This window comes from Phyllopteryx taeniolatus, chromosome 7 (assembly GCF_024500385.1).
Source record: "Phyllopteryx taeniolatus isolate TA_2022b chromosome 7, UOR_Ptae_1.2, whole genome shotgun sequence".
NCBI classification, from domain to species: Eukaryota; Metazoa; Chordata; class Actinopteri; order Syngnathiformes; family Syngnathidae; genus Phyllopteryx; species Phyllopteryx taeniolatus.
Window position 1 is genome coordinate 25,657,649 of NC_084508.1, and position 22,848 is coordinate 25,680,496.

Sequence of the window (22,848 nt, forward strand, 5' to 3'; positions counted from 1 at the left end):
AGTTTGCATATTTTCAAGCCAAAAAGAACTACTTTCACAGGTAAACAAGGAATTTGTAAATCTAAAGCCATAAATTAACTTGTTAGATGTTTACAATTTCCCACTATATTCTTAAAAATCATACTGAAATAATGTGTCCTGAATGACAAAGCGATGTAAAAGGAGAAATCCACTAAGCTTGGGATGAGAAACTTTAATGATCACAAGAGCCACAGTGAGGTTTTTGCTCAAGATTTTCATACTGTCAGAATCTAAAACCGGGCTATGCCTAGGGCCTACATCCATTCATTCATTTACTTCCGGTTACCCGAGGTTGGGTCACGTGGGCAGCAGCTTTAGCAGGGAAGTCCAGACTTCCCTCTCCCCAGCCACTTCGTCTAGCTTTTCCAGGGGGATCTCAAGAGGTGCCAAGGCCAGCTGGGAGACAGTCTCTCCGGCGTGACCTGGGTCATCCCTGGGGCCTCTTCCCTGTGGGACATGCCCGGAGCAACTCACCAGGGAGGCGTCTGGGGGAATCCTAACCAGAGCCACCTCATCTGGCTCCTCTCTATGCGGAGGAGGAGCGCCTCGACTCTGAGCCCCTCCCAGATGACCGAGCTTCTCACACTAGACATGTAACATGGTCCACTCAAACGCAATGTTCCCCGCCTCCCCCGGGATGTGGCCGAAGCGCTGCTGGAGGTGGTAGTTGAAACTTCTTCTGACAGGGGTCTGCCAGATGTTGCCAGATGTTGCCAGCAAGATGTTGTGCAAGATGCCAGCAGACCCTCACAGTACATTTGGGTCTGGCAAGTTGGACCGGCATCTTCCCCTACCATCGGAGCCAACTCACAACCAGGTGACATTTGAAAACTCCACCCGAGTGGACATGCGGCCCGAACACCAATGACATGACCACAGAGGCGATCATCGAAATGCGGCTTAGGGTGTCCTAGTACAAGTGCACATGTGGACACTGTTATGTCTGAACATGGTGTTCATTATGGACAATCCGTGATAAGCACTGAAGTCCAATTACACAATATCACTAAAGTTCTGATTGGGGTGGGGGAGGGAGGCATTTTTCCAAATCACGGCCTTCAAGGTCTCACTGTCATTGCCCACGTGAGCGTTGAAGTTCCCCAGCAGAACAAGTGAGTCCCGTGCATTATCCAAAAATAATGGATACTCTGAGCTGCTGTTTGGTTCATAGGCACAAACAACATTAAGGAAGTAAGAGCCAATCGAGCCCCACCTCCGGGGCCTGGCTTCAAAGGGGGGACCCACGTCCGGGAAAGGGAAGACATGATTCAATAATATTACTCATCATAGGGGGTCTTTTATGCCCCTTTTCCATTGTACCTGTTCTACCCAACCAGCCTTGCTCCGCCCCGTGTGGTCGATTATCCATTACACTTTTTCGAGGCCGAGCAATGACAATGGCACTGGTTTTCAGAACCGCCTCTGACCTTGGTTCTAAAACGAGACACAGAAAGACCGTGACGTAACTGTCATGTGATTGGCCGACAGATGTAGGTGTTTCTTTAACTTTCACAATCAATGCGCGATAAAGTACAAGACACTGAATACACTGCATCAAACGCCTATACAGGCTGGCCGGGCATCCACTTGTGAATCGGTCATGTGCGGGGCTGTGTCGACAACTCTACACGATGTTCCGGTCCAATCAGGTTCGACCACATCTTGCAGTGTGCAGCAGGCTTAAAGTAGCTTTTGTTCTGTGGTCGACTGAGGAGGTGCGGACATTTTTGTCCATATTGGCAGAAGATGAAATATAGCTAGATGGAAGGCGCAACAAGAAACAAGCATGTCACCTTCTTCTTGAGCCCACCCCAATCCCTCCCACTTTTGATTGGTGCCTGTTGGAACGGAAAGAAACGGAAGCCAGCCCAGGCTAAGCGAGGCCGGGGCAGAGCGGGATCAGGCTGTTCTGGACCTTGTAATGGAAAAGCGCCATTATCCGTGCTTTGTCTGTTTCCTCACCTCTGACCTGTTTGCTCTGGGTGACCCTGCCAGGGATATAAAGCCCCAGACAACTTAGCTCCTAAGATCATTGGGACACGCAAACCCCTCCATCAAGATAAAGTGACAGCTCCAGGAGAGGCTGAGTGCCTACGTTATCTGTAAATAAGAAACACAAAACTTTAATTCCTCTGAGCCTAAATCCACAGCATTTTTTTAAGTACCACTTTTTATTTTCTTCTTATCTTCTTGATTCAATTACATTATGACATGAAGAGACTAATCTGAGTCAACCAATCAACTCTCTTGCAATCTTGCCGTATGTGGAGTTACCGTATTACGACCGTGAGTGGCAGGCTGTGCATTTGGTACCTCGGCCTTAAGTGGGGATTGAGCCGACTTGCAGTTCCACCACTATATTATCACAATTATAGAAACCATTAATATTATACAAAAATGCAATATAACAGGACACAAATTTGCCAAGTACATAATTTGGAGCAGCTTAGAATCAATATTTATCTAATGATATGACAAAAACATAATAATCAATTCTTGGGGCACCCACTAGGTGCCGGAGCCTCCCCATTAGCTTACATAATCTTTGTTTCTATCTGCCAAGCCAACCACACAGGTCAGTGAAAGGATTGGCTCTGGTTCTTTTGCAAGAGGCTTTGGGTCATAGAGTCGTGACAGGGCGCCGGGCTTGAGAATTTAGTCTCTTGGCCTTGCGTATGTATTCAAGGTTCTTATGATCAGTCCAGACGATGAACGGGTGCTCTGACCCCTCCAGCCAGTGTCTCCACTCCTCCAGGGCCGCCTTGACCACCAGCAGCTTACGGTCGCTGACATCGTAGTTCCGCTCCATCCTGGTCAGTCGCCGTGATAGGAAGGGGCAGGGGTGCATCTTCCCGTCCTGCTCCGACCGCTGGGAGAAAACTGCCCTGATGGTGTTGTTGGATGCATCCACCTCCACCACAAATTGCCGCTGAGGATCCGGCATCATGAGGATTGGCATTGTTGGGAAGTGGGTCTTGAGGCCTTGGAAGGCAGCCTTCGCCTCCGGTGACAAGGAGAATGGCACCTTCGAGGACGTGCGTGCATGCAGAGGAGCCGCTCTTGCGCTGAAACCGTCTGCAAAAGTTAGCAAATCCGAGGAACAACTGAAGCTTCTTACGGCTATCAGGTGTAGGCCATTCAGCCACAGCGCTAACTTTAGTGGGGTCCATCTGCACTCTTCCAGGGGCTTCTATGAAGCCCAGGAAGGAGATGGTATTGTCGTGAAACTCGCTTTTCTCAGCCTTCCCATAGCCTTGACATAGAGTTTGACATAGAGTCTTGTCGTCATTGTAAAACTACGTGTGGCGAGGTCAGGAGAGTAGATGAGAATATCATCCAGATAAACATACAAAAAAAATTATCTAAGTCCCTTAACACATCATTGATCATGGCCTGGAAGACCGCAGGAGCATTGGTGAGCCCGAAAGGCACGACTAAGTATTTATAGTGGCCGTTAGGGGTGTTAAACCCCATCTTCCATTCGTCCCCCTCCATGATTCGGACCAGATGGTAAGCCTTACGGAGATCTAGTTGAGTAAAGACCTTCGCCTGCTGGAGTTGGTCAAAAACCGATGACACGAGGGGCAGAGGGTAATGGTTTTTTATTAGTGATATCAGTCCTTCCCCCACATCAAGATGGCCCCAGTTTTCCAGTCAATGTGTGGGTCGCGTGTGCTCAGCCAAGAACCAGTGTCAGGGAAGGTGATGGAATGAGGTGGAAGTGCATGAGTTCTTTATGACTCTGAATGCACAATTTGAGGGGTTCAGTGGTGTGGGTTATGGTGAAGAGTTCCTTGCCATTGAGTGCTCTCGCTTGGATGGGCCTAACCAGTGGTTTAGATTTTAGTTCCAATTTAGCTGCCAACTGCCAGTCCATACTCTCATCAGCTCCTGAGTCTATGAGTGTCTAAGGTTAGTGGTGCTGGTGTGGCAAGTTACCTTGACGGGCGTGAGAGACCCCCTTGGCTGGACAGGAGGCTTTGAGGTGATTAGATTCTCAGACAAAAACCAAAGACAGGACGAACCTTACCACCGTGTGACATATAGTTTAAATTACATCAGTCAGTACAACGGATTCTGAAGGCTGTGGGCAGATTAGATTAGCAAGGCTCAAGATTACCATAAATGTACTGCAGACAACTTGGTCTGCAGTCTCTTGAATAGAGAAAGAACTAGGCCTAAACAATTGATTGCATTTGCGATAAGCTAACGCAAATGCAAAATCACATCATAGAGTATAGCCAGGACATTGCAGTGCTTCTGCAGGAACACGGAACCAAACTGGTTGTTGGGTGTATAACAGCATGAGACGGAGACACGTGTTGCAACCTTAATTGCACACGTCTCTAACCGTCATACGGACCTTCTACGGCAGCACCACTGGGACAAACTGTATGTGCCATGAAAATTTACTTTCTGCTCATATATTGAATATATATTATTTATATTAAAATAGAAAAATATTATATATCATGCGGCACGGTGACCGACTGGTTAGAGCGTCAGCTTCACAGTTCTGAGGACCCGGGTTCAATCCCCGGCCCCGCCTGTGTGGGGTTTGCATGTTCTCCCCGTGCCTGTGTGGGTTTTCTCCGGGCACTCCGGTTTCCTCCCACATCCCAAAAACATGCAGGGTAGGTTAATTGAGGACTCTGAATTGCCCGTAGGTGTGACTGTGAGTGCGAATGGTTGTTTGTTTGTATGTGCCCTGCGATTGGCTGGCAACCAGTTCAGGGTGTACCCCGCCTCCTGCCCGATGACAGCTGGGATAGGCTCCAGCACGCCCGTGACCCTAGTGAGGAGAAGCGGCTCAGAAAATGGATGGATGGATGGATGGATGGATTATATATCATAATATGATAATAATAGATAATAATATGCATATGCTTAGGTCAAAAGGAGGGAGCGTCAGCATGGCTGAGCAAAAGCTTTATTGTGTATTTGTCCTGCTCCCTCCCAAAGACAGTTTCTTCCTGTATGGTTGAACTCAGCTGACCTGTGACGGTGCAAGACACAGGCTTCAAGCTTGGCTCTAATATCACTAATAATCATTAGAACAAACACACACAGCTCGAAAGACCAGGAAAAAAAAAATCTTCATGTTCCTGTTGTGTTTATTTCTAACCACACAATAGCCCAAAGCCTCTAGTTGAAAAAATAACCAGAGTTGTGCAAGGTGAACAAACATCATTGCTACTGTAAACAGCTCGAAAGAGCAAAAATGATAGTTTACAATGCAAAATTCACCAGTTACTATGTCAAGCTAATGTTTGCTTACCATGCCACTAAATGCAACTTTGTACAAACGGCAGTATGTTTTCATTTAGTAAATGTTCTTGACTGGTGTAGAAAGAAGAAAGGGCTTGAGAAACCAGAGAACTGTGATATATTTCAACGATACATGAAGGAAAACATCTGGACAGGGCTGAATGCAAAACAAGATGGGCATACGGAGGAGGATTGCTGCAGGAATTGAGTTAATATACAGTACAGCCTTTTATGTGCACTCTCTTCTGTTGTCCCAAGCCGTGATTAGGTGCATTTTATTCTCTTTAAGCCTGCACATACAGTTTGGACTAAGGACATCATTACAGCAGAGGATCATTCAGTCAGTGTAGTATTTGTTAATTATTTAGATAATATAAAGCTGTTTTGATGATGAACCATTCCAAACTAATTAACCATTCACTTATTTCTTATTTTGCTGGACCTGCTCCAGATGGACCTGATGGTACTTCACAAAGTGAGAGAATAGCAGAGAAGTAGCTACTCATTTTCTGAGAAATAATTGTACGACATTTTGATTTTATTTAGAAAAAAAAATCAATTTTTTCTTTTCATATTTTGTTTACTAATTTATCTCTGGAATGCATTCAATGAAAACAAAAAGTTATTTAGCCAAGCATTTACAAATAATGTATTTTACAGCTGTAATTGCAATACCGTGGAACCACAATATTTTTGCTCACGGTTACCATATCGTCAGAATGTGATATCTGCCCATGCCTAGTCAGCAGTGGTTTTCACTTTGGAACACTCCCATGTTTGCCATTTTTGCCCAATGTCTTTCTATGGTTGAATAGGCAGTGAGGCCGCAATTCTAGGGATGTTATTCTGGGTTCTTCTGTGACTTCCTTGATGAGTCGTTCTTCCACACTTGGAGTCATTTTCGTTGGTCGACAACTCCTGGGAAGGTTCATCACTGTTCCCAGTTTCTAACATCAGAAATCAGGATGGGATCAAATACTTTTTACACAACACTGTACAGGTACACAACATGCCACTATGGTTAAATACCAAGTAAATATACCGCACCAGCAATTGCTCATTTTTAGTGTCAACTCTCATTCCACTACATGCATGTGAAGAATGCTTATTTCCTTGCAAGGCTCTAGTTGATGTGAACGTTACCTTTGGTTGCCCCTGACTCACACGCACATGCATGCATTCACAAAGGTTCAGGTCATTTCCAGCTGAGCAGTGAAGTGTATTGTGTGTTCAGTTCAGGCAGTGTCATTTTCAATGTATAAACAGTCTTTTCCCTGCCCAAAGGCCTTATCAGCAACTGGCCTTCCTCAGGATGACTGCCAGCCGTGGCCCCGACAGACACACAAAACACTTGCCCGGTGGAAAATCCTGGTCTTAGTTTAACTCTTTGTTTTTCCATTCTAAAAGCGTCTTAGCGGTGGATACTTGTAAAAAATTACCAAGCAGCCCAATGAGTATTTGTGTACACCTGAAATAGCTGGTTTTCATTAAGCACTCAAGGTAATGCTTTCACTGTATTATCAAGTGGCAACAGTTCTTTGAAATTTATTTTGACTTTTTTCAAGTGGGTATTTTCCAGGAGAGCGTCCTTGCTGGTTTGTGCAATTTCGATCTATTGCTCAGTCAAACAGCAAATAGTTGATTAAATTCATAACCTACAGTATCTGGTATCTGACTTACCGCTTGTGGGACACACGTCTACCATTATAAATTTATAAAAAGGATAGTTGGTAATGCTTGTACATGCCAAAACTCAACAAGCAAAATTCTTTTTGTTGAAAGTGTGCATGTATAAGCAGCCTAGAAGAAATGCAGAACAAACTATAAGAAGGGGAAATTAAGAATGATGACTGGGGAACTATTTTAACACGTTTTTTATTCTACAGTCAGTAATTTACAGTAATGGCATTTTGACCAGATGGGAACAACAACAACAAATAATAATAAATAAATGACAAATAAAAAATACTGTATATAATGTAATTGAGTTCCTTGAGATACAGTATTTTGTGTGTACTGTCTATCATGATACTTTTTATGTAGTTGAACACATGGGGACTTTTATTCTACCAAGTCACTGATTTCATGTATTATATACTGTATGTATATTTCACTCAAATGTCCAGATTTCACAATCATGTATAGTAATAGCAAATACTGAACCTGAGTATCCTCTCGCTATTTAAAGAATCAGAACTATTGGCTCTATGAGTTCCAAAATGTGAGAATATTCAAGATTCTCTCTCTCTCGTTCTCTGAAATAATGGTGTTTGTGAACTTTTCGATTTGCCAGTAGAAACACATTTTGTGTTTGTTCACACTTCCACCCACTTAGAGTTGGGGCATGCAAATACAAAGATCTACATTTCCGAACTTACTGTAAACTGCAACAGTCAGTGTTTTAAAACTAACAACATTGAATGATCTTTGCCTGCAGCGACCAATTGCCATTCAGAGCTTTTCACATGGCACAGCGCAGTGCACCATCAACCTAACCATTCAGCCTGCCTTGCTGCAGAGGCTGGCGACGCACGAGGCTGCCTTGTCAGCTTTGAAAAATGTTCAAGTCGAGTGGGAGCGCACTGTTATGACACCTCGGTGCATCCAATAGGAGAAATATTGGCGTAGTGATTTTGGAGTGATGTTTTTTTTAACAGCAAAAGTACTCCATGTGCATTTAAATTGGCCCCCTGTTTTACTGTTTATTGATACTATTACTGTATTAATAGTTGATTAATAACACATAACAACATGTTAATGCAGATGCTCAATCCATGCATGTTTGATATCGTATATTGTATTTGTATGCAACATCAGGAGTACACCTCAAATATTATGGCACATCTGCCTCTGAAGATGATGCACAGCCATGTACCTCCACAGCTCATATCTTACCATTGCAATAATGTTCCCCTTTTTTAAGGGGCGGTCTCGCACAGGGCACCATTCAGACTAGGACTGGGATTGAATGAAGGAATCAAATAAATAATGTGGTGTCCTTGAAGCAGACAAATGATGTACCCTGACGTGGTGAAAAATGCACAGTTACTGTATGGAGGGAGATCGCCACACTTTGGATGTACCAGGTTGGTTGAAAATGGTAGAAGTGTGACACTAGCATTTTTAACAATAAAAATGTTGGTTGAAAATAAAATAGAGCCTACTCACTTGTGCTTCACTTGTATCATATCTCCTCATTCTCTGTAATGTAAACAAAGCCAGAGCTTTCAGTTGTAACAGTGAGAAATACATATTGCCGAGCTGCGGCCTACTTTACATCTAAACCAGGAGAAAAAGGTACCAGGCTACTTGCTATTTGGTCGCTTAGCTACCAGTGCCAAATATGATCAAATACGATCGCGTCGTCCCTGCGCAGTCTTACGCTCTACCCTACGGTGGGCACTGTGAAAAACAAGTGCAGTGTGTAAGTGCCTTTAATCAAAATGTCTTTCAGCATATTAGAAATGCTTTATTTGGCAGAATTGATTTTGTATTGCTTCCATCCTTAACTGTACTACTCTACATCCTGATGAGCTGTGCAGTCAACAAAAACGTTTTATTTTTCCACTTAGTCATAATAAGACATATCCACATCAAACCATGGGGTGTCAGGTTTTCAATAACACTACCTTGTTGCTATTTGTATGTTTTAAGGCGTGGCGTTCCCAAAGCTGGTGCAGGGAGACTGCTGATATACAGGAATGCTGAAGTTAAATTTCAGAGTGACGGGTCCAAATGGGTCTTGCCACGAAGGTTTTCGCCTCAGACATTTGACTGAGCATAAACCACACATACTACGCATTACTGTAATTCTTGCAATAACTGCCAACCACCGTGTGGTTACTTCGTCTTATGCCGAGGGTTCGAATGAGAGGAACCAAGCCACCTGCAAGCATGCGTTGCTCCAGACTGTGTTTTAAGCTGCCCCCACCACCCCACCCCTCCCCCCAGTCATGTGCTTTCTTATTTTTCCCATGCTGACTCTTATTAGATGGCCAAACACCTCACACGTGTATGGAGCTGGAATTTGCACTTGAGGCACCTTACATCAGTTGAATAGTTAGAGGGATTTTTTTTCTCAATTATTTAATTGCAAAAATGCACTGTAATTCGAAGAAAACTGACATTTTTGGCGAGTTATTCTGTCCTCTAGGTGACAAGTCCGTGCAAACTGTCAATGAAAGATGTCTGCACTGCTGTGGATCCTCCATTCCGTTCCGCTTATCCTCACTAGAGTCACAGGTGTGCTGGAGCCTATCCAAGCTGACTCCAGGCGAGAGGGGTGGTACACCCTGAACTGGTCGCCGGCCAATCGCAAGGCACACATAAACAAACCCCCATTCATACTCACATTCACAACTACAGGCAATTTAGTTTTCAATTAACCAACCAGGCATGTTTTGAGGATGTTGGAGGAAACCAGAGTACCTGGAGAAAAACCACCCAGGCACGGGGAGAACATGCAAACTCCACACAGGGGACGCCAGATTTGAACCCGGCTCCTCAGAACCTGTGAGGCAGATGTGCTAAACAGTCGACCACCTTTCCGCCACTGTGGATCCTGTGCCAATTAAAATGTTTAACATTATCCCAATAGACTTAAACCTGTGATGTCAAAATGTTGTGAAAGAGGCAACAGAAGTGTGACTCCAAAAGTCCCAGGGCTTTGAGATAGGATCTGATCCCTCCTGACACCAGACAGTTCATGTGATCGAAAAGCGAGACGCTTCAACCCCCTGGGCCACATTACACCCTCTTTCAGTTGGCTGCGTTACATCAAAGAGAGCGAGATGATTTTATGCATGTTGCATGTGCGACCAGGATTTAGCCACAAAAAATGCCTAGTCCACATGATTGGTTAATTTGTCAAATACAATACAAGCATAAGCTTAATGTATGAAAGGATTTTAAAATAAGCTTATTACAAATACAGAGTTATGGAGTTGTGCGCTTCATTTATATGGTTATGTTCTGCACCACAAACAGTCAGTGGAAGTGTCACAATCTAATGAGATCCAGAGAGCTGTATCAAAATAAAATATCTGCTCTTTTAGAGATATTAATGCTCAGATTTGTTGACACTGCTACAGAGTTATTAATTTAACTTGTGTACTTTCCGAGTCATCACGCCACTTGAGTCTATTTGGGTCATTGTACTCTGAAAATCTAAAATATTCCTACTCTGGTCAAGCCCCTGCTTTAAATGTGCCAAATGAACAGATAAATATTTAATGTACTCCATATTTCTATGCACACTCTACCCTGTATTTTATAGAAGCTTCATGCTTACGTCCTGCTTTGAGATTTGCTTTTAAAATGTGATCATCACATTCGTCAAGCTTGAAATAAGCAATACTTTTCTTTTTGGGATCATGCAGGAGAGAGATAAATGATAGCCATTAGCTGGGCAGTTAGCTTATTTAAAGGCTATTAATTATTTACCTCATTTACTCTTAAGAACCATCTGGGCCAAGGTTTAAGCATTAGACTTTTTCTGTTCTTGAGCTGAACACAGACATCTAGGGAGCTTAGTCATTACATTGAGATATTATCTTTGAGAGCCACTGATACCTCTTAGACAAATTGTTCATGTGTAGATTTGTGTCAATGAAGCAATGGCTGACTGAAAGTCCTCGAGATATGTATACTGTAATTAGACTGGTACATGGTGGTTGATATTAACACACACTCACACACACGAATGAGGCATGAATGAACATAGTCATATCTCTCCTGAGGTTATTTGCTCTCGAGGAAAACCTAATCTTGCTGTGACAACTTTACACACTCATGTCTACACACTTAGATATACACTTCATGGACAAAATAATCAAGACCCAACACCTTGTAATATAAACACAAATAATACAATGAACACAACTACACCATTCAAGGCTTGGACCCTCATTTATCTAGTATGCGTATGGCCAGAAGTATGCATAAAGTGTGCATATGGACATTTCCATGCCAAGAATAGGATTTGTCAAATTGGATTTATATGTGGGGATGTGCGTGAATTTACACGCAGCTCTGACCATGCGTACACACAAAACCTTGTGGTAGAACGAGGAATTCAGCTACGTGAAAAGGAAAGGATTTGATTTAATCAATGCACATATAATCTGCAATCCATATCGTTTGGAGCAATGCACAATTCATTCATTCATCCTACAGAGTAGTAGGATGAGTGGATGTGCGCATTGGGAGCTGAGGTTGAGGATGGCTGGCTACACGTACAATGACAATGTACAATGTTGACAATAATGCTTGCAATACGGGTATCCATAATTGCTTGTCCTCCCCCAGTTAATGATAATTCTCGTCTGTGTGCTGTAATATGTTTCTGACATCGAGTTTGATTTCAAACAATTTATTTTTATTTCTGAAACTTGTCTTTTCTCTGATCGATAGAATTAACAGCAGCAGTTAAATTCTCCCACGGCCCCACGTCATTTTTTCCTATTGTTGGTGACCCCTGCATTAATTGTTCCAAAGAGTATTTTTTCTGTAACCCATGAAATAAAATTACAGATAGGTTACATTTCCACTTCTCAGACAAATTCATGTGTGTCTCACCGAGATATTAATTTTCTCAACCCTCTTGTCAATCCCCTGCATTCTTAAAGGAATTGTTGCTAGCATATATGGTCAATTGGAGGCATTTCTTCATGCAAATAAGGCTGGACGTGCTTGAGCATGGCTGTTTAGAACAGGTGGGATATATCAACACACATTAGTTATTGTTGTCCGCACATCAGACAACTGTACGTTTGATAAATATGGATTTTTTTTGTACGTACACACTGTACTAAATGTCAGTCGTACCAACAAATTTAGAACCTGTTCTACGCACTCTTTGATAAATGAAGTCCCTGGCCTTGACATCATACTTACACTATAACGGATGAATCTATTCATACTGATTATGACTTTATAATATTTACATTCATGTTGGGCAGCGCAGTGAGGTAGTAGTTAGCATGTCTGCTTCACAGTCAAAATGTTCTTGGTGCGAATCTTGGGCCCTCCTATTAAAAGTTCGCATGTTCTCCCCGTGGGATAAGTTTTCTACAGCTTCTTCTTCCCACATTTCAAAAACATGCATGTTAGGTTAATTAAAGACTCTAAATTCTCCATAGGTCCAAATATAAGTGTGAATGTTTGTTTCCAGTAAGGGACATGCTACCCAACACCATCACACTGTCTGCACCAAAAGATGTTACTTTATCGATGCAGGAATTGGGGTGGGGTTCTCTGGGTCTTCTCCACACTTTGACCTTACAATCCAACTGCCGTAGTCAGAATCTGGACTCTGCTGAACATAACGTTCCTCTACATGTTCGGATTCAAGTGCAGGGCAGTCATAGTAGGCCTCCTTGCAGCCCTACGAGACCAGATGCATGCAGTCTGTTCCGGATTGTCTGGGCATTGGCCCTATCCTCCTATAAACCTTGTCTGAAAATCTTTAGAAGACAGCCTATGGTACCTAAGTGTTGACAGGGTGAAGAAACGGTGCTCTAGTCTCTACTTGGTGGTCTGTCTCTATTATACGGAGCTTAGCCTTCAGCTTGGAGATGGTACTAGGGCTCACTCCAATGCCGTAACTTGGTTTTGCGTTACACAAGCTCAAAGTTCCCCTATCACATGGGTGTTATCCGGATCAGTAAAATGTGGCATTCCAATTCTTGGAGCAGACACTTAATGACAATTGTAGCAGCAACCATAACCATCCTGGTGGTACCAGAAGCTAAAAAAAACCCCCCAAAAAAACAAAGACTCAATGGCAACAGCCAAGGAACCTGTTTGGCACTGGCATCCAAATTTTTAATGGGTGCAACACACATACTCAGCTCTCCTGCTCATACCACAAATGCATGTTCCTTACAAATCTGGCACAATTTGTAAGGGTAATAAACAGGCTTTCCAATGGTATTAGATTCTTTGCCAAGAAGCATTGTTGCAACAAAGACACAATCTATTAAACACAAATATCCTTACTTTTTGTACTGTTTATTATGCCACGTTTAAAAATGAGTGTGCCAAATATGTCAAATAACAGTTGTTTGGGGTGTGTTTTATGAAATCCATTGGTGTAAAAATTGTTGTTTATTGCTCCTGGAAAAAAAAATGTCATGCTACAGTGCTGATTTGCAAGGCTAATTTGGATATACAGTAAACCTCCATCCATCCATTTTCAACATCGCTTATCCTGGTTAGGGTCGCGGGACGCTGGAGCCTATCCCAGCTGACTTCACCCTGAACTGGTCGCCAGTCAGTCGCAGGACACTACAATAAACCTAATATGACCTAATATGAACAACTACAACAACGCTTATTCTGACAAGGGTCGCGAGAGTGCTGGAGCCTATCTTCGAGCAGGAAGAGCAGGGTACACCCTGAACCGGTTGCCAGCCAATCGCAGGGCACATATAAACAAACAACCATTCACACTCACATTCATACCTACGGGCAATTTAGAGTCTTCAATTAACCTACCATGCACCTAACGAACTGCAGGCCTCCCTTGCCTCAAGGTGACACAAAAGGAAGAGACTGGGCAAAAATAGCATCTATGGCAGAGTTCCTAGGTGAAAGCCACTGCTGACTAAAAAGAACATACAGTCTTGTCTTTTGCAAAAAAAAAGAAAAAAAAACATCTGAATGATTCCCAAGACCTTTGGGAGAATATTACATGGACTGATGAGATGAAAGTTGATCTTTTTGGAAGGTGTGTGTCTCGTTACATCTAGCGTAAATGTAGCACAGCATTTCAGAAAAAGTACATCATACCAACAGTCAAAAATGGTGGTGGGAGTGTGATGGTCTTGGGCTGCTTTCTACTTCAGGACCTGGAGACCTATTGCCAGTTATAAAAAATGCTTAATTTCAGTTGTTGCTGCTGAGGATGGCCCCACCAGTTATTTGATTTTTAAATAGCTTTTTTTCCTTCGTAAATGAAATCACCATTTAAAAACAGTGTTTTAAGTTTAGATTTGTCTGATATTTACATTTATTTGATGATCTTAAACATTAAAGTGGGGAAGCTATGCAAAAATATAAGATTTTGAAAAGGGGGCCAATACTTTTTCAAAGGCTACTATAAATACTCAAAAAGGGGTGCTGGTTAAATTAGAAGTGTTCGTCCAAATGATCAAATAATAGCTCTGGGTGTGTATCCACCGATCGAGTATCCGGAGTTTTTTTTTCCTTTCACTTTCTTTTCTCCACCATCCATAACCCCTGCCAACACCTCCACCCATTTCCCACCCATGTCGCTCTGGCCTCCTCCCTCCCCTTTCCTTCTGTCTGCGCTGCGCTGCGGTGAAGACAGACAAGGGTCATATACTCTTACAGAATCCGAAAGAGGAAGGACATGGGGTGAAGAATTGTGTGCCAGGTGAGAGGTAACTCTCCATGAGAAATCTCTCCTCCTTCTGACTTCTTCTTGCTCTGACAATTTTCTTTCCAGAACAGATTGCTGTACCTGAGTTTATCTATAATTTCATTTTGTTTGCTTCACATTTCTTCTTCAAGACCTCACCGCCCTCTTTCTCACTCCCTTTCCCTGTCTATTTTTTTGCTGGGTAGAATATAGGTCACATGTGTTGCCACGGATGTGTAGGAAACCGTTTGAGAGAGAATGGGTAGTACACGATTGTATATTAGAAGATGTTTGCTGCTCAAACAGCTTCAGCAGCTGACACAATGCAGAATAAATCATTGGACAGGTTTGCAATTAGCAAACTCTTTGTTTTGAACTACATGAATGTCACATGTGTGATGTGTTCTGTGCATCTTTGTCTATGCCCATGTGTTTTTTGTGTATGTGCAAGTGGAATCAGAGTGATCCCAAAAAGAGGGAAAGCGATCAATAAACACTAATTTAATGTTGTTTTCCTCCTGCCCGCTCTGCAGAATGTGCAGCTATAATGAGCCACCATGGCTCACCTAACTTCACACTCCACTGGTGTGAGACAGGCTCTACATCACATCAGAAGGTGGGAGTGTTTGTGTGTTTGTGTGCACTTACAGTATGCACACATACGTCTTATCTCATGTTCATCCAAGTGTGGGATAATTCCTTCATAGCATGCAGCTGCCATTTATAGTGTGTGTCCTCTCAGTGTAATTAATGAGGCATTTTGGGCATTTAGTTTTTGCAAATACCATCATATTTTATTCATATTCATTCATAAGATTCATAAGAACCCAGCAAAGGTGACAGTTATTAGACTCATTTAAGCCTCAGAAATATAATTTTCACTGTATGTTGTACATACATATGTTGTATACATTTAGGGCTCTCTTTTTGTGACTGGCGCTAATCCGGCACGGCGGGTGAAGTAAATCTGCGTGGAGGCGAGTTAGACTCGTTTTTTGTAATTTCACAGACGTGCGCAAGCCGGCCTATTTACCAAAGGGCTGTCTGAGCAACACATCTAACTTCATTTGTTGCCAAACAAAGCGGCTCCTCTCATTCCCTTTAAATGCAGCGCAATCACAGTCTCGCATGGAGACACCTCTGTCTAGAAGAGGACGCAGCAATCCGTGCATGAATGGAGCATTGTCACGGCACGTGGCTGCTGTGGCAACAGACAATATAAGCGGGTCCCCTTATTAAGTACAGAATGTGCTAGTCTGACTCCCCACAGATGTGTACCGGCCAGTGGGATGATTAAAAAAGATGGTACTCCCAGCTTGTCGCAGACCAGTCTGCCAAATTGGCAAACACGTACTGCGAGCCTTGCACTTGCACAAAGGTACGCTAGTTTTTACGCTCCGCCGCAGAGCTGCCATTTATGAAAAAGAGCCCTTAATATTACCTTTCAGAAACACAGAGAACGACTTAGTAAGCCCCATCATTCACATTTTAATGGTGAATTCAATCGCCCATTTTTTTTTTGTACCTGGGTGGATGAATAAGACTTTTTGATAAAATTATAAATGTATTGTCAGTCAGCATGTCAAAACCTTATGTTCATTATTCAGGGTTAATAGTACTTGTTGTATTTACTGTAAACAAATTAACGACAGTTACCTCTATACTTGATGAGTAGAAAAGCAGCTAAATGTAGGAAATATGACACAATAAAGTATGTTTTTCTCTGTTGTTTAGCAATGCAGCTTTGAGGATAATAGCAAGAATGACATCTTCAAAAGATGCATATTGAAACTGTATTTTGTCCTGCCTTTTATCTGTTTGTCTCTCCATCTATCCATCTATCTGTCTCATTCTCCAATTTCATTTATCAACACATATTCTCACTCTATCACTCATCTATTAATTCATTCATATGAGCTACTGCTAATGAGATGCACCTCACACCCTAATCAACAGTAACGCTGTACTGTAGTTACTTTACTATGCTCATTGACCTCCTAGGAGGGAAGTAGCCCGTAGCGATACTCGAGGTCCAACAACTGTAAGAGCTTGGCTCTGTGCTCCACTTAATAATAGATGTTGTGGTGGGTTATTTCCATCATTGCTAATAAAAGCAGGCCGTGGTGCTGAAATAGCTTGATGGGGGCACATATACTGTAGATCGATGATGAGCCAATACGTTGGAGGAAATAATAAATCAAGTGATTGGCTGATAAACTTGAGAGTGTGACTGCTAACACACCACATCCAGACCAATATGATGACGGTGGACCCCTGCATATTTGCGGTTCTGCATTTACGAATTCCCTTTTTTTGTGGATTTTTCTATTTGGTACCTTTTCCCTGTTATTTGTGAAAAGTCCCACCTATTTGCAATTGCAAGTTAGATTTTTTTTTTCATGGCCAATTACTGTGCACAGTATATTTGCTGAGCCTCTCCCCGAGTGTTTTTGGGATCATAGTTTGTGGTATATTTATGGGTTAAACTATTAAAATAGGCAACTCTAATCACTTTGTGTGTGACCCCAACTATTTACAGATTTTCACTATTCGCGGTCAGGCGTGGTCCATATCCCCAACACTGGGGTCCACTGTATTTTTATTGTGTTGCTAGTTATTTTTTTCCACTTCTTTTCATCCATAACTATCAGAACAATGTCATGGATAATTTGTAGTGTTCCTTTTTCCCGATGAATCTTCCCATAGTTAATGGGGGAAAAAAATTTGGTTAATGAGAAAGTACAGTGTAAATGCTTAATGTGAAAACAGCTGATGAAATAATATAGATGAATTGGTAGGTTATACCTTACGAGTTTCTTCTGTTTAGCACATAGTGTTTAATGCCCACAGTAAAACACTTTGTGACATTGTATCTTTGGCATCAGCTGGATTTATTGTGTCTGTGGTAAAACCCTGCAATGTGTATTTAGCTATATTTGAAATTCAGAATGTAGAGACAGAATTGGATAACTTTGCTGAGGAAAGCATCCACCGTGTATTTTTTTTTATTCACTGGCTACAACTGCAGAGACAATAAAATGTATTTCCAATGCTCATCACTCAAGTCTGGGTAAAACGTCAGCCTCTCTTTCTCTCCATAGACAACTTATACTTAAGCTAATTAAATGTGGTGGTAAGAAGAGCTTTTGTTTACATGGTACAGCATGTGGATTGTTGCAGATTTTGATGAATTTTTCTGCCATGGAAATCAGTCTGCACACAAATGTGCTTGCTCTTCATGGTGAAATGAATCAATGGTTTCTCTCTGACATGCAAGAGATCAGCTCATCAAGTGTATTATGACAGTAGGCTTTTGTGCAGTTATGTATTCCAGCATTCCAGTCACATTTTGCTAAACAGCACCATCAAGTCTTTCTCAGTCAAGATAGCTTTCACGTATGGAGAGGTGCTGGACCCAAGAGCAGGCGGCTGCAGATAGATTATGATGAACAGTTTATTTAGGAAAGGTAATGGAGGTGGTCCTAGGTGGGTTGGTAGCCAGTGGCGAGGAATGATGTGGATCAGGAACACAGGGGTAAACACTGAGAGACACAGGAGTCAAAAAGGGAACAAGGAATAGAGTGGCTTACGTGAGCTAAATGGGCCGTGGTACCGCTGGAAGTAACTGCAATACTTTGGCGAGGATTTCTAGGAACAGGCAGGCTTATATGTAGGTGGTGATGAGTGCTGATTGGAGACAGGTGTGCGGCTTGACGAAGGTGCTGAAAGAGAGAGGGCAGGGGAGAGAGAAAGGGCGAGAAGGCGCAACGCGACACCCAGGCTCCAAAAACGGTACTGCAGGGCAGTACATTGCAATAGCAGTCACTTAACAAAGGGACACTCATGGAGACTTGGATTTGGACAGCAGTTTTTCTTTGGTTTTGTCTTCTGCCTGTCTCTTGACACAGGCAAGATTATTTTCTTTTATGCAATAGACATTATTTCTCTATGTCTTAAAGACAAGATCTATGTTATTTATGTTTATATATTTTAGATGTATTTTCCATCTCAAATGACAAAGGCCACTAACTTAGATCAGAATTTGTCTTTAAAATTATTCTTTCTACTGACTGACGATCAAATGATATGGCACTCAATATGGTTCCGTGGATCTTTTTGCTTTTGCTCGATGAAGCCCATAAACAGAATTCTGGTCTCTTGTTGTCGCTATGGGTTTGTGCTGGCCAGCTGTTGTGTAGAGCTAAGGGAAGACTCTGTTGCCTTCTGAATACATATACTGATGTACTGGACTGTACAAGATCCGGATTGGAAATGAACAAAGATGTCTGCTATAGGATAATAAAGTAGAATGAATGCGATATTCTGAAGAGGAGCGGAGAAGATTAAAGAAAAATGTTTCAGGAGGTGTATAATGCAGATGGACTGTACATTACAGCTCTAATGCACTTTACATTAATATGCTGTATATTCTCTACCAGAGCTGGATTGACTCTGACTGTGCTCAAATAGCTTGTGTTTAGCAGTGGAGTTTTTTTTTCTTTTCTTCTTCCAGACAGAGCACACACATACTGAGAGTTCCAACAGCAAATACTGTATCTATTAGTTATTTCCTCACATGCTGAATGCAGGTGCAGCAATTTTTTTGATTCGAAGCAGCATTCAGTTCCACTTCCCAGTTATTTTGTCAGTATTTTCTATATTTTCTCTGTTGGTTGTCAGGGAGAATCTCAGCTGAGTTTTAGCTCAGCTGAGTTTTAGCTCACAATACCACAAATCCTCATAATATGTTCCAGTAATGTTTCTACATTATGATTATAATGTTAACAACAGTAGACGTATCAAAGAATACAGTCTTATTATCACTGTCGCAGGAACAATGGAAATCAGTTAGGCATCTCACAATTTGCAGCATTGAGACAAAAAAAAGAAAAGAAAAATAATTAGACAAAAACATACGATTATCAAAAGACACTTATTTACAAAACGCATAATTTTTCACATTTGGGAGAATGACCATATTATTATGTGGTATTTGGTTATTGCACAGATTAGGATCAAACAATATTACACAGTCGTTCATTATATTGCACTTACGTGTGAAGGAGGTTGGGGGTGTCGTCATGAGTTCTTACTGTGGGGGTGGGGCTTGTCAAAGTCAGTCGCATAATGAAAGTAACAATACTACTACAATGTAACAACTTTCATTTTTTTTTTTTTTTTTCAAGTGGCGCTTGACTGAAAGTGCCTTATTAAAAAGTCTGTGTTCTGAAGATTTTACCCGGAAGTTGTACAACAAAATTAGAACACATTATAACTAGTAGAAATTTTTTTTTTTTTTTTAGATTACTACTTGAGCAAACTTTTTTAATGAATGACAAATAATATGAACCTGACCCAAACCTTTTAACTCCTACTATCTGTATCATGTGTTGGCCATGTTGGTTGTTGCTGCTTGGGTTTGCTCACAGGCTCGTTGCTCATGTTGGTGGAAATAGTCTATCCATCCATCCATCCATCCAACCATCCATTTTCTGAGCCGCTTCTCCTCACTCGGGTTGCGGGCGTGCTGGAGCCAATCCCAGCTGTCATCGGGCAGGAGGCGGGGTACACCCTGAACTGGTTGCCAGCCAATCGCAGGTCTATCCATCCATCCATAATAAATAAAGTGCCAAATTTTCTGCACAGTTTCCTATATGAGAAGACATTTCAGTACTCTCTCTCTCTCTACATATATATATATATATATATATATATATATATATATATATATATATATATATAAATAAACAATATTGGCAGTGATCATCTGACAATTGTAGTATTACTGCAGGCTGTGCTTGGTGCAGACAACAGTACAAAACCTTCCTAAAAATGTGATATATAGTATGAATCATCTTCTTTCCTGTAATTTCAAATGAAGATACAAGCACTACGGTCTCGAGCCATGGTCATAACATCCATCCATCCATCCATCCATCATCTGAGCCGCTTCTCCTCACTAGGGTCGCGGGCGTGCTGGAGCCTATCCCAGCTGTCATCGGGCAGGAGGCGGGGTACACCCTGAACTGGTTGCCAGCCAATCACAGGGAACATTGAAACAAACAACCATTCGCACTCACAGTCATGCCTACGGGCAATTTAGAGTCTCCAATTAATGCATGTTTTTGGGATGTGGGAGGAAACCGGAGTGCCCGGAGAAAACCCACGCAGGCACGGGGAGAACATGCAAACTCCACACAGGCGGGGACGGGGATTGAACCCCGCACCTCAGAACTGTGAGGCTGACGCTCTAACCAGTCGTCCACCGTGCCGCCCCATGGTCATAACATAAAACAATAATTGTAAATAAGCGCTACACAAAATGTAGGGTTTGCTCGCTTGAACCATCCACAACTACTACCCACTCTCTTTATGCAGAAGGGCCGAGTTTGCTTCGCGTTCGTACAAAAGGTCCAGGTTGGTGTTGGCTTAAATCTTGCAGCACTCAATCATGACAACAATCCTTCTTATTGGAAACCAGAAAATCTGCTTAATAAAACACACACTGACTGCTCTTATGAGGAAAGTGGATGATGCTTTTTTTTCAAAGTATAATATACTTTATAAAATATGTTAAAATGTAAGTCACTGATGGTGTAGTGGTACACTCGCCTGACTTTGGTGCAGGTAGCGTGGGTTCAGTTCCCATTCAGTGACAGTGTGAATGTGAGTGCGAATGGTTGTCCGTGTCTATATGTGCCCTGCGACTGACTGGCGACCAGTCCAGGGTGTAGTCCGCCTTTCGCCCGAAGTCAGCTGGGATAGGCTCCAGGGTCCCGCGACCCTAACCAGGATAAACGGTGTTGAAAATGGATGGATGGAAATGGATGAATATTAAAATGTGTATATTTAAATCCTATGACATGAATGTACTGTATACATAAACTTACATACGGCAAAGTTCTCAAGTACGTGTCTGTCTGACTTCCTTTTCAACCCCTAGTTTGCCTTTCAAACAGCCTAGTGGGCATCAGTGGCCAGTGCCAATTTGATCTTTGGCCTCTGTGTTTGATTGAGCCCAATGAATTTGACGTGACAATAAATGGCCAGGGTGATTTGATGTGGCCAGGAGAAATATACACGGTAGTTCTTCTGTTGAGCTACATTGTGGCCTCTTTTTCATAAATACAAGTTTTAGAACGAATCACCAATTATATAAATTGGCTGTGTCATTCATAACAATATAGCAGGAAGTTAAATTAGAATTGAAATAAGGATATTTGAGAGACTATATGAGATAGTACTGTAGTGTTCCTGGTATGTAGCCTAAGTGGTTGGTGCCCATATAAAATACCACTGTTCTTACAATACGTCCCCTTGTTTGGTTTGCTTGGGTCTTCTCCAGGCTTAACGTTGGTGAATAGGGCCGAACAATGCTGCCAACATTCTCAGGGTGGACAAAGAATAAACGGTGATGACTGGACCCATGTCAGTACTGCAATAAAGACTCTGACGTTTGTTATTTTTGATGGGTTGTGCTTCAGACTGACCCTTCTGAGTGTTAATGAGCTCATGTTAGCAACTGCAGCATGCATTCTGTTTCACACTGTGTGTTCAGGATATTGTAATGTATTCATTTTTTTAATTAGATTGAGGGTTGACAGAAGGGGCCAAGTCCTGCTCTGCATGTACGAGATATGAGTGCGTACAACTGCCACTCCCGAGCCTGCCGCGATTTTCACTTTCTCTCGTCTTCTCTCGTCTAACCGCCCACCTCCTGTCTGCTGACTGCAATCACCGATCCTGTTTCCCGTAGGCCTGTCATCTCCGGAGCCTGCTCTGTGTCACTGTATCAAGCTAATTTGATTTCTTGTATACAGGCAGCCATTAAAACTAATGATTTTCCTACTTCCTGGTGGATTGGGTCAGGCGACTTCAATGTGTTTAAATACAGAACGTTTGATGCGTGCCTGGAGTGTTTTTATATCTGCAGTGAATTAAACAACTGAGCTCAAGGTTGCCAGTTTTTAAATTATTTAGTGGATACTCTTCAAACTAGCCTCTATATAACTATGCTGATGACATTTAATGACATCCTGTTGTCAGTAGGAGCTTATTCACTACACTCTCATTACATCTTTTTTTCTGTTGCCTCTCAACCAGCTGCTGTGCCCTCTGGACTGGTGTTGACAGAATGTGGCATACATCCAACAGCTCCTATATAGGCCTACCAACAC

General features: G+C 42.2%; 1 protein-coding gene across 5 annotated transcripts in view; it reads left to right on the plus strand.

Moving 5' to 3' along the window:
- kank4 (KN motif and ankyrin repeat domains 4) overlaps positions 1-22,848 on the plus strand; it is a 90,040-nt gene that overhangs the window by 43,593 nt on the left and 23,599 nt on the right. The window contains exon 1 of one of the 5 annotated variants that reach the window (XM_061780075.1): positions 14,278-14,686. The exons of the other annotated variants lie outside the window; for them this stretch is intronic. The gene's annotated coding sequence lies outside the window, so the exon portion shown is untranslated. Of the gene's footprint in view, positions 1-14,277; positions 14,687-22,848 lie in introns of those variants that run through there. 5 annotated transcript variants of the gene reach the window in all.